This window comes from Podarcis bocagei (genome assembly GCF_964188305.1).
Source record: "Podarcis bocagei genome assembly, chromosome: 3".
Classification (NCBI taxonomy): Eukaryota; Metazoa; Chordata; class Lepidosauria; order Squamata; family Lacertidae; genus Podarcis; species Podarcis bocagei.
Window position 1 is genome coordinate 29,569,907 of NC_138127.1, and position 12,398 is coordinate 29,582,304.

Genomic DNA, 12,398 nt, shown 5'->3' on the forward strand with positions numbered 1-12,398 from the left:
GCAAGTAATTTGCGCCCCCTAACCCGTGGATTTGCGCCTCCTAACCCTAACCCCCAGATGTTGCGCCCGGTGCGGCCGGCCCCCCCTGCACCCCCCACGCTACGCCACTGTTTATATCAAACTGTAATTTTTTTAAAAAAGTATATTAAGTCAGAAGAACTTTATCATCACCATCTTGACCATTTGAAACTTATCAGAATAAGCATACCCCAGCAAGGAAACTTTGAGCTGGCCACAAATCCCCACTTCTTTTGGTGCCCTTCTGGTACTTCTTTGTTTGTTATTTTGTTTTTCTGAAACAACTCTTAAATCAATGTTCTGTTTGTTAGTCTGTATTTTCACTCATAACTTCCATATTTCATCGGCCCATTTTCAATGGTTGCCAACTGTGCTTTTATTTTATTTTTTGTCACCACTCTTCTTGACCATTGGACCCACCATTGGTCTCCACCGCTCAATTCACTGGAGCCCATCTTCACAGGCAGGGGAAACCCCAAACTCACTGAGGGTTTGAGACACATCAGCTACCTTCACCAGGTTTAGCAGGTCAGTCATAGCCTTTTCTCAGGATGAGGCCACAGCTGACAGCTTCTAAAATCCACAGGTGAGAGCAGGGTGGGGACCAAAGGTGGGCACCCCAGAACAATCATGACACATCCCCCACCAGAGGTACTACTACCCCTCCCCTACCACCACACACACCAGCAACGGATACTTAGCAAATAAGTAATTCTTGTGGTAACACTGGACAATGCTACACCTGCACAATATCTGTTTGTCACGCAACAGTGAAAGGCACAGGAGTCCTGTCAGAGAAAGCAGGACATCTGTGTGTGTGTGTGTGTGTGTGTGAGAGAGAGAGAGAGAGAGAGAGAGAGAGAGAGAGAGAGAGAGAAGGAGAGAGAACCAGTTTAAAGGGAATTGGGGGGAGGGGGCAAATGACATGCCAGTATATACAGACAGCTCTTGAGTCAAAACTTCCAAACTGTTTTCTGGCTGTTTGAATTAACTGCATTTCACTATGCCTCATTTTCCTAGAACATGACGATATGTGTCCTTAACTGACTTCGTAGGCAGGGAAATCAGCTGTGGAATATAGTCTTGTACAGTACTTTGTGCTCAAGTTATCACATTTTGCAAATGATAAGAGATAGAGGAACACCTGGCAACAAGTTGAGGAACTGGAAACATTTAATAATTATGAAATCACACCTAAGAGATAACAGACTATATTAACTGGCAAAACACAGACATATACAAACAAAGCCATCCATGTTTATATTACAAAAGAGATATTTTAGAGAATCCTAAGTAAGTTCAATAATGAACATAAGTATTTCTTTGTTGACAATTGGCAGGATTTGGTGTTCCCTGATATGTTAATTAAACAAACTCTGGTTATCCAAAATGCTTAATAGCATGTTAGCATGACCAAATGTAGAGGAAGAGTCACGGTTGTGCAGAAATCTTTGTAGAACTTGCCATGCCCGTCAGAGCAGACATTCAAGATGCAGAAATTATTCAAGACACAGTCCTTTGTATCTGCTGACCTGAACACTCCTCAAAAAAGGGTTGCCAGTTCCTTATCTGGCAAGGCTCCTACCCTAAGAGTTTCATGCCTGGGAGAAATTCATCATGCGAAGGAAGGTGATGAAGTAATGGGGACAGTGTTAGCTCCTGAATTTCTGCTTGCCACACACCTGTTAAAGGCACTGGAGCCGTGCCAGAAAAAAGAGTTGGCAGCTGACCCATCTATGCAATATGGAATAGTAGCCCCTTGATATATTCTATCCAGATTGTTTGGGAAACAGTGTTTATCAGTAAAAAGTTATATTCTTACCTGGCAGAGCATATACTGAGTTGTGGCGAACCAAACAGCGCCTGCAGGTGAGGGTTCTGCATGTGACAGCCAGCTTTTTCACAAAGCTGTCCCAGACCTTAGCTTCCATGATGCAAGCAGCCCTTATAGGGGAAGGAAGGAAAACATCATTGTAAACAAAGCAGCAGTGCCGATAATATTGTAGTCATGTCAGGAGGGCTACTGCTGTTTATGGGGCTGCAGCAATGTTTTTAACAGCACCCTCCCTGCTTAATTTCTGCCTGTCAGGCTGCTGTTGGGTCATTGTGAACTGACAAACTGCATTTGATGAAATGTCTGCTTCCAGCCCAACTATTGAAGGAACAGATGCCTCACAGCTGAAGGCTGCACTGTTGTTACTGTGTGATGTGCTGAGCATAAGGGGCAACTTTATATGGACTTATACTACACTATACATTTATAGAAACCTCCCACAAAGAGGCTTGGGAACTGCAGTTTGTTTAGGGAGATGGGAATTGTAGCTGCATTAGGAGGAAACTACCATTCCCATGATTTTTTGGGGGGGGGAGGCGAGTCATGTGCTTTAAATGTGCACTGAATGTGTTTTATATGCATGAAGTGGATCTACCCACAGTCTGTTTCAAAGACAGCATCTCTTGGAGATTTCAGGCAGAAGGTATTTTCCAGCCATATGTCTTTAAGGAAGCTATTTTGGATTCTCAGCTGGAGATGCCAGGGATTGAACATGGGATGCATGCTGAGCATGTTTTACAACAAACTATACTTTTTCTCCCTAGGTGGAACATCTTGCTTTTGTCATTTGAGTTCAGGTTTCTTTGTATGAATGGAGATTCAAAACGTACTTCCTTGAAATAAAGTGCTGAGGAAATAAGTGAAACTTACTTTTGAGTAAGCATGGTTAACATTGAACTACAAGTGTTACACTGGATTAAATGTCTCTCTGCCCTCTGCCCACCTTCAACGTTTCCCAAGAAAGATTAAAAATGAAAAATACCCTGGCCCCACTGAAATCCACTAGACCTTTCCCATATACCATATTTTTCGCTCTATATGATGCACGAGACCGCAAGACGCACCTAGTTTTTGGAGGAGGTAAACAAGAAAAAAATATTCTGAATCTCAGAAGCCAGAACAGCAAGAGGGATAGCTGTGCAGAGAAAGCAGCAATCCCTCTTGCTGTTCTGGCTTCTGGGATAGCTGCGCAGCCTGCATTCGCTCCATAAGATGCACACACATCCCCCCTTACTTTTTAGGAGGAAAAAAATGAGTCTTATAGAGCAAAAAATTTCAGAGGGAGTAGAATTTCAGCAGAATTGACATTACAGTCATCAGGGCACAGATCATGGACAATATAAAATTGTGATAGAAATGTAGCAAGGTAGGTATAATTAACAGGGCTCGGGAACAAGAAATTTAAATTCCAGGTTATGCTTTTCACTGTTATAACTGATTTTAGGACATTGTCTCTTCAACCTCATTGAATAAAGCAATGTGTCTATTGCCATCTAGTGTTTAAAATATTGAACAATACTTCAAAGCAGGATTAAGCTCTGTATTAAGTTAGTGGATTTAACATATTTCACAGCATATCTGTCAACATCTGTGATAACTAGTTCTGCTGGTTCAACCTTATGTGACTTAAACAACATATAGAGGGCTTCAGGTTCACCGCCCTGGGAGGGACAATATGTTCTAGGTTTTCATAGCAGAGCTGAGTTTTTCAGTGACTAATTGGTTGTGTTCTCACCTCAACTCTCTCTGGCATATTCTTCTCCCTCATGCTCTCATATGCCTTTAGCTCAATTGAAGATGATGTGTACTTTCATTCAAGGAGCAACAGGGGTCTTCCACAAGTCTCCATGCCAAGACAAAGGTGTGGCCTGTCCTTTTCCAAGAGATGCAGTTTGCAGATGATGCAGCCTTGACAGCACACTCTGTGGAAGCTCTACAGAGACTCAGCAACCGCTTTGCCCAAGACTGCAGGGAGTTCAGCCTGATGAAGACCAACATCCTGGGTCAGGAGACTGATAGCACTCCACGCATCAGCAGTGGTGACCACATGCTTGAGGTGGTAGACAATTCTGTGTACCTGCGTTCCACCATAACCACCAACTGTATTGGCAAAGCAGCTACAGTAATGGCTCACCTTTCCAAAAGGGTATGGGAGAATGTGATGCTAACATGCCAGCATGTGCAAATTATATGTATATTTATAAGTATAAGTATAAGTATATGTATATGTATACTGTATATATCTCCTTTTAAAAAAGTGTACCATGCCTAGTAGCAACTGAGATCTGTGTGCTTTACCAATGCTTTAATCAGCTGAATATTGCAATGAAAATCTGACAGCATGTTTTCTTACTCTTTTCAACAGGTGCGATATCTTTGATACTTAAGGAGGGAGCCCCACATTCACTAAGGCAGGGCTTCTTCTCTCACTTTTTCTTAATAAACAACCCTGCCCCAAATAACTGTTTCAGTGACCAGTTTCTGCGACATCCACAGATAGTAGTTAAAATTTTGCAAGGTGTCAGCAAGTATTTTAGTCTCAATTAGCTCTTGGAAGAGAGGACATGGTGCGTAAGGTGTGCCAAATAAGCAGCATGGAATGTCTAGCTAAGCAGCCTCGCTCTCCTGCCTGATGCCTTTGCTTCCTGCAGCGCCAGATGTAGCGAGTGTTGTACCATTTCTTTCTTCAAACAGCAGTGCTCAGGGGGGGATAAACTTTACTTAACCTAATTAATTTTAATCACAGCTTTCCAATCTCATACTGTGTAAAGAATTACAAATTGGAACACATTAATAGAGGCTATGCCTTGCGCTGCAAGATCATTCTGAATTGTGCATTTACATTTTCTACATGAGTTTGCAATGATCATTAGAATAAAAAATGCAGTTATGTCCCTTTTAAATTACAGAAATTTGAAGAAACAGATTGGGACCTGTCCCATTTGCTGCGCTAAATGACTCGAAAATAGCTTGCATTTCAAGGAATTGAATGGCTCTCATTGAACAGGCAGCCCTGGAAAATGATTTCCAGTTGTTTAGAAAGTTAATGTGCTCCTAGGCGTTTGTGTTGTTTAAACAATTTAAGAAGGGGGTTGAGCCCTCAAGGCTTTCCACCTGCTGTGGTGCAGAGGTTCTGAAATAATACTAATAATACTAATGTTAATGCTAGCATTTAGGCAGCACTTTAGAATGTTCAAAGCACTTGAGAACATACGAGAGGGAGCATACCAACAAAGGAATCTGCCTTCCATCAAATCAGACCACTGGTCCATCGAACTTAGTATTGTCAACCAAACTGGCAGCAGCTTTCCAGAGTTTCAGACAGGGGACATTTCCATTCTTACCTAGAGATGCTGGGGATTGAACCTGAGATCTTCTGCATGCAAAGCAGACGCACTGCTGCTGAATTTATGACCCAAAGTGCTGCTGTGCCCCCCCATAATAACTCCTATTTATCCTCATCCAATTCAGAAGCCAAGCCTCACTATGCATAATTGCATTGCTACAATTGGGTTGTTATTTTCATTTTCATTTTATATTTTGTGGTTTTATATTTTGATTTTGTTCTGTGAACCGCCCTGAGACCTCCGGGTATAGGGCAGGATATAAATTCAAATAATAATAATAATAATAATAATAATAATAATAATAATAATAATAATACCTTTATGTCTCTCTTCACACCCTCTATAGAAATCCAGATTGCTCCTGTGATTTGTTTATTCTGCTTTATATAGTACCCTGTATATTAACTACCCTCACATTGACTGAGTAAATTAGTTTTGGGGTTTGATCACAAAGACACATCATTTCTAGATAGAATAAATGATGGAGTTTTAGAGGAGGTGATAATTTGTGGGGTACGGAGATGGGGTGGGAAGGTGGCGGAAGAGGAAAGTTTGGGCTGTATTCTGAAGAGTGCTCAGGATGTGGTGTGTTGTTTGAACTGCTTTGGAACAGTGATTGAGGTGTCTCAGAGCTGTCAGATCCAACGTACGTGAAAATAGAAAATGACCCAGAAAGCCCAACAGGGTCCTGTTTAATTTCAAAACTTCGAATATTCTGAAAACATATTGATTAGTTAGAAGAAAGCTGAAGGGAGGAGTCAAGAGAGTCAAATCTGTTCAGGACACTTGTAAATTATTTAAAATCATGGTAATAGAAGCTCAGAGATAGAATCATGTATACCATTCCTTCCAACTCTACAATTCTGTGATTCTATGAGGTGTAGGGAGCTGTGGGAGTGGTGCTCTAGGAGGCTAAGGCAGGCTAGGGCCCACAACCCAGCTCCCTAGCTGATCAGGTGGGGCTCACTAGCTCTGGGAGGAAGTATGTGATTTCTCAGCTGGAGTAGGCTCCAAACAGGTGAGGGTCCACATGCCTCATCAAGTCTGGATGCAAAGTACAAAAGGAAGCAGAGCTGAGGTGCTTTGTCTGCTCAACTTCCCATGTTGATGGACCTTGACTTGGATGCTCCTGGACCTCCACAGGACTGTGCTTTGGGTTCGACTATGGGCTATATCCTGACTGCTAGACTTCAGACTTGGCTACTTGAATGGACTCTGAACTGTGTTTCCTGACCTTTGAATTTTGGCCTCTGTACTTTGCTTGTGTGGATTAACCCTCAGACTTTGAACTGTGCATACTGACTTGCTGCCAGGTAGGCCAGGAGTTCAGGGCAAAGGGCTAGTGATTTGTTAGAGGCTTCCACAGAAAGGGAGGGGGAGACAGTGGTGGCTACTGTCCATATTTTGTATTATGTATGTTATCTAATTTCTTTGTTGCCTGTTTAAGTTTTGGACATATCAGTGATCTGGTGTGTATATGTTTTCAACATGTTATTGTATGTTCAATTTCTGAATTCTAAAATGCTGGCATGGCTGTGGAGAACAAGCAGTGTGGTCTTAAATTAACACCCACAGATAAAAATCTGGTAGCATATTAATCTAACAGTCTGCAGATCCAAAGTGATGAAAGTATACACTAATCTGTGTCATGTCGGGCCAGGCGTGGAGCACCTCTGACCCGGTTGCCAAATGTGGCCACACACCAGCCTCCCACACCCTCTCTCTCCAGGCCAAATTCCTCACCAGCTTTGCATCACAACTTCCATGAGTATTTTTGTCAGGCTGTAATGTGCCTCTGAACTCTGGTAAAGATCCCTGTTTGTCCAGATGGAGGACAGAGTGTGAGAGGATGTCTAGAAACTAGCACAAAGATAAACATTTACAGTCATTGTTCCACCCACTTTTGCCTCTGGCTCCTCCTACAACTGGTATGTGGCTGCCACCCCCCAAAGGTTGCTTAGAAAGGAATACATTCTTCAGACTGAAGAAAGTTCCCTACCCCTGCCATATGTAAAAGCTCCATTGTGAGGCATTCTCTGTAGAACATTAAACATCCTGGCCATTTGTCAGATAAATACTAGCTATTAATGTTTGGCAGGCAGGCAACACTGGCTCTTCGACAAATTGCAGCGTGAGAGCCATTGGCTCTGCTTGGATTCAGACTTTTTCTCCATATGCTGCAATGAAAAACTAGCCCTTAACATTTGGAAAGGTCCTTTGAGCCAAATATGTCAAGTACAAAAAGTGGGGGGGGGGGGAGAAAGAAAAAGGGCAGCCTTTTCTAAAAATAAAGGAAAAATCTTCTAAAGTGTAAAGTATTAAAGCTCTCTGTGTGATTCACCGAGAACTTCCAGTGCATGATATATTTCAGCTCTTCAAGTGTGGTAATTCTGTTACAATGACGACTTGAGAAGGGTTAGGTGTTTGCTTGTGTGTTTTTTTAATTAAAGGATGTACTTAAAAGCTGTATCTCCAATCTAACAGTCGAGGCAGGCATTCAGTTACCACTTGTCTTCCTTAGTTGAATCTAAGATCCTCTCAGGTATAACATTTAAATGCTTTGTTCTCACCAAATGCTACCCAATGAAGGATTCTTCATTGTTAAGGCTAAACTGTTTGTTTGAAATATTTGTATCTCGCTTTCCCTTTTTTAAAAAAACCCCTCAAGGTAGGTTGTGCAAAATATGTGATCGTTTATCTTTTTGGAACAGCTGACAGCCTCCTAAAGCAACAATAATTCTGCATTTATAACCCAACTGCCCTCCAAAGATATCAAAGTGGCGTACATGGTTCTCCTCCCCATAATATCTTCACAGCAACCCTGTGAGATAGGCTGGTCTGGTCAGATATTCCATACAGAGAAGCAAAAAATTGTAAACTACGCTGCTCGAGAGGCAGACATTTCTGGTAGGCAACAACAGTGTGGTGAAACTGGAAGCCAGAGGTGGTGAGAATAAGTAGCTAGAGTTGTGGGAGCATGAAGAGAGTGTAGCAAGCCAAGAGGCAGGTGTCTTAAAAGCTGAATTGCTCTTGCCTAGGACAAGTCACAAACAGCAGATTACACCTGTGCTAGAATGCAAGGCGCTTGATTCAATCCTTGAAAGCAGGGGTGAAGATGACTTATTTTTATTTACGTATTGTGAAGACCGCAAGTGTCTATCTCACATTAACAAATGCCAATATTGCATCATTATAGTTGTATGTGGAAAACAACCACTGCAGTGTTCAGTGGCAAGTGTGCTATTATGTTAAGCTTTTGATGCATCTCTAAGAGCAGCTGCTGCTTTTCCCGCCTTCCCCTTCCAGCCAAATGAAATAAGGCTGGACATTGTCACTGCTCACTGTGTGAGCTGAAAATGGCTTTGCCCATTGTGCTGAGTGCACAGATACTTACTCAGTGGAGAAGATGATGTGATGTTGGTTCAACTCCAGGACTGTCCAAAGTCTTACAGACTCTTCATTTTTCTTTAGCTGCTAATGTATAACTGCTGGAAATGCTTCCTAATCCGAGTATTGGAAAGCTATCCCTCCAGCGCTGTGGATACAGTTCTCAAACCCTTGGCCTGGGGTACTGCCAATGACTTCAGGATGGAATGGTTGTCTTAACTGCTTCTGCCTTGTCAGTCTGGTTAGGGCTGAAGGCCTTGAGCAAGACATCTTCCACACACACCCTCCCCACAGTGCGTCGGCTTGCTCACTGCTATTGTTGCCAGTTGCTCCTGCTTCCTGGCTGAGGAATGGGCAGGGTATAAACAATAAAATTTTTATTATTATGTAAAGACCTAATGAGCAAGCTGGCAGCAGCATCTACCGCTCCCTGTACTAAACACTGCAGTTGTTTGATTGCCCATCCCCTCTAGGCCAGAGCAACATTCAAGTGAGCAAGCAGGTTGCCATGGTGAAGAGGAGCAGGCCAGCAGGCCCTCTGCTGTGGTGTGGGCCCTCAACAGGTGCCCAGCCTTGACACAGGCCCTGAAATAACAAATTAAGCAGCCAGCGGCTTGAATCCTGCTAGCCCCTCCCTGTCCCATTTTTACAACCTGTTTAGATTGTGACAGTTTGGGAAGTAGGTGGGGATTATGAGCCAAGGTAAAATCTGGAAGCAGGGTTGATCTCTGCTTACAATTGTAGGGTGATTGCGACACCGTCTACCCCATGGGTAGGCAAACTAAGACCCGGGGGCCGGATCCAGCCCAATTGCCTTCTAAATCTGGCCCACGGATGGTCCAGGAATCATTGTGTCCTTTTATTTAAAATGCATCTCTGGGTAATTTGTGGGGCCTGCCTGGTGTTTTTATATGAGTAGATTGTGTGCTTTTATTTAAAATGCATCTCTGGGTTATTTGTGGGGCATAGGAATTCATTCTCCCCCCCCCTTCAAAATATAGTCCAGCCCCCCACAAGGTCTGAGGGACAGTGGACCGGCCCCTGGCTGAAAGTTTGCTGACCCCTGATTCTGCCCAGTTTTAGAATTTTCTCTCTAGTTAAGACAGTTTCCATTACCCCCAATCCCTTAAGGGCATGTTCTTGGTTTTTTCCTGTCACTCATCATCAACACTGTGATGGGTTGGATGCATGAAAGTCATCACAGAGTGTTTCCCTCGCTTGGTATAGCACCAACACCATACTTTTTGATGGAGGCAATTCACACATTTCACTGAGTCACTGACTCTTTTGCAGGTCTACCCAGTTGTAAGCCCTGTGGGGCTCAATGCGACTTATGTTCAAATGACTATAGGAGTATACATCCATATGGACCCTGGAACTGAACCACAAAGCTTGGCTGCAGATCCAGGCTTCTCTAAAATTCTGGAAATTTCGGAAGCCTATCGATAAAGGAGGCAGTAGCTTTTCCATAATAGTCATTTGCTGGCCTCAGCTGTTGCCCTGGGCTGTCATTTGAAGCACAGGTGCTGCCAGAAAAGTGCATAAAAATGGCATCTTACTTCACGTTTGTGCTCCTCTTATCTGCTTAATTTACAAAAATAAATTCTTAGTACCATTCTTGCGGCACAGCCAGCCCAGCTCCCAGTGTGTTTTGTTGCGTTGGTGCATTGTGTCATTCACAAGTAATGTCAAGCTCTTGTCTAACCACAAAACACTCGGTGGAATTGATGTAGAGAGCTGAAATGCAGGGCAGGATGCAGAGTTTTGCTTAGTTATCTTATGGCTATCAAAGTGACATTTATAACCGACCAGTATTGCTGGTTCATTAATGTGTCTTGGACAGTTGTCGAAGTAGATTACTCAAGTCGTTTTCAACCTTCTCCGATTTTGGACTGACATTCAGCCCCATCCTTCAACAGCATCAACACAAATTTTAGTCTTCTAAGGCTTATGCATAAGGAACCCAAACCATACTGCCAAGAAAGACATGAGTAGACTCAGGGTAACATCAAAAGTTTACAGATACTAAAAATAAAGAAATAAATAACTTCAGGGGAAAACCCCTCTAATTATCACAAGATTTGTAGAAGCACAGGACTATATAACCCCATTAATTCCAACAGGGCCTGTCACAACTGCTTTTTGTCTAGATCAGGGTTTCCCAAACTTGGGTCCTCAGCTATTTTTGGACAATTCCCATCATCACTGACCACAGGTCCCTGCTGGCTAGGGATGATGGCAGTTGTAGTAAAAAAAACCTGGAGACCCAAGATTGGGAAACCCTGATCTAGGATATGCTTAGCACCTCCTGCTGCTGTTAGGTATTGTTTAAGCTTATTTCTCACTCCCACTCACAGTATTTCTTCCTATTTTTGAAATTCTCCATTCCAGAAAGTTAAAAAGATGTATAAGAAAGAAGCAGGCAAAGGGCAAGTTTTTATATGTAGTGGGATGGATTGATGGAGTATTCAAATGATTTCTTGTAGATATATATATTACAGTGCTGCTTCTCCAAGATAACCTGTTAAAAACAGAACCACAAACACAGCTGTATTTCACCCCCTCCCAAATATGCATACTACTGATATTGAGGCCAGCAAGTTTACATCTCTGTATCAATACAAAACACGTTGTTGGCCAAGGATCACTCTTTGCTCCTAAAACATAATTGAGCTGATGCAAAGCAGAATGTATTGTTCATTTAAAGCACATTTATGTGAAACATGATTTAGAATACCAAAAAGATGTGTATACTTTCCTTCCCTCTGCAATCCCTGCATTAAAAACTCCCCTCTGCCTGCCTGAGGGTTTGTTCTACTATCAAATCCTACCTAAGAGGGAACTACAAGGCTAAGATATCTGGGGAAGTTTCAGCATCTCCCACAGAAGCAGCCCTTCTACTTGTTAATTTTAGCATCTCCTTGCTCTAAAATCATACGTAGAATTGTAGAGTTGTAAGGGGCCACATGTGTCATCTAGTCCAACCTCCTGCAGTGCAGGAATATTTTGCATAACTTGGGGCTTGAACCACTGACCCTCAGATTAAGGGTCTCATGCTCTATCAACTGAGCTAACCTAAGATGTAGCAACACTACATTTGGTCTAAAATTGCACAGTTCTGCTTGCCATTTCAGCCCCTCAGAACTGCTCCTACAAATCTGAGGTGCAGCTTTCTCATTTGTGATATAAATCTACTGCAATAATCAACTGGATCTTGCACAATGGCAGCAATCATCCTTGAAGCTTTTCCATAGCCGTCAAAGCACATTATATGGCAAAGGAGAGTTGCTCAGTAACGCTAATCCCTATGAGTAACTTCTTCAGCACCACTAGGCCTATTTTGTATTAAAACAAAATTAGTAAAAACCATAGCTTTCAGTAGATATTCCATTAACGTGCAAGTTACGCACCTGCAATTATCTACGCTGACTACACTTCAAAAGCTATTTCACAACACAGTAGAACAGGATTGTTCCAGAGACAACTTGAGGTTGTAGCCTATAATGTGTAGAAAGTCAAATTTCAACAGATGTGCTTAGTCCTACTCAAATTTACTGAGAAAAGTGGATGCACAACTGCATCCATTTGGCTAACCTGACAGATGTGTGCAGATAGCAATGCTTTGGATAACTTTGAGCTATTCCTAATACTATAGTTATTTTCCCTGCCAATTACATTTTGCTAAAAATAGGTGTGCCCTTAAGTTGATCCCAATATCAGTTTCAGCTAACTAATCAAATTATATGCTAAGGTTTCAGGAATTATAACCCTCCCCTTTATTTAGACAAAATGAGATGGGTTTTAACTCTGAG

General features: G+C 42.4%; 1 protein-coding gene across 1 annotated transcript in view; it reads right to left on the bottom strand.

Moving 5' to 3' along the window:
- Positions 1 to 9,378, bottom strand: part of BACH2 (BTB domain and CNC homolog 2) — a 236,600-nt gene extending 227,222 nt beyond the window's left edge. Inside the window, exons 1-2 of the mRNA XM_081186582.1 lie at positions 8,594 to 9,378; positions 1,841 to 1,962 (exon numbers count right to left, since the gene is read on the bottom strand). The gene's annotated coding sequence lies outside the window, so the exon portion shown is untranslated. The remainder of the gene's footprint in view (positions 1 to 1,840; positions 1,963 to 8,593) is intronic.
- Between the last annotated feature and the right edge of the window lie 3,020 nt (positions 9,379 to 12,398).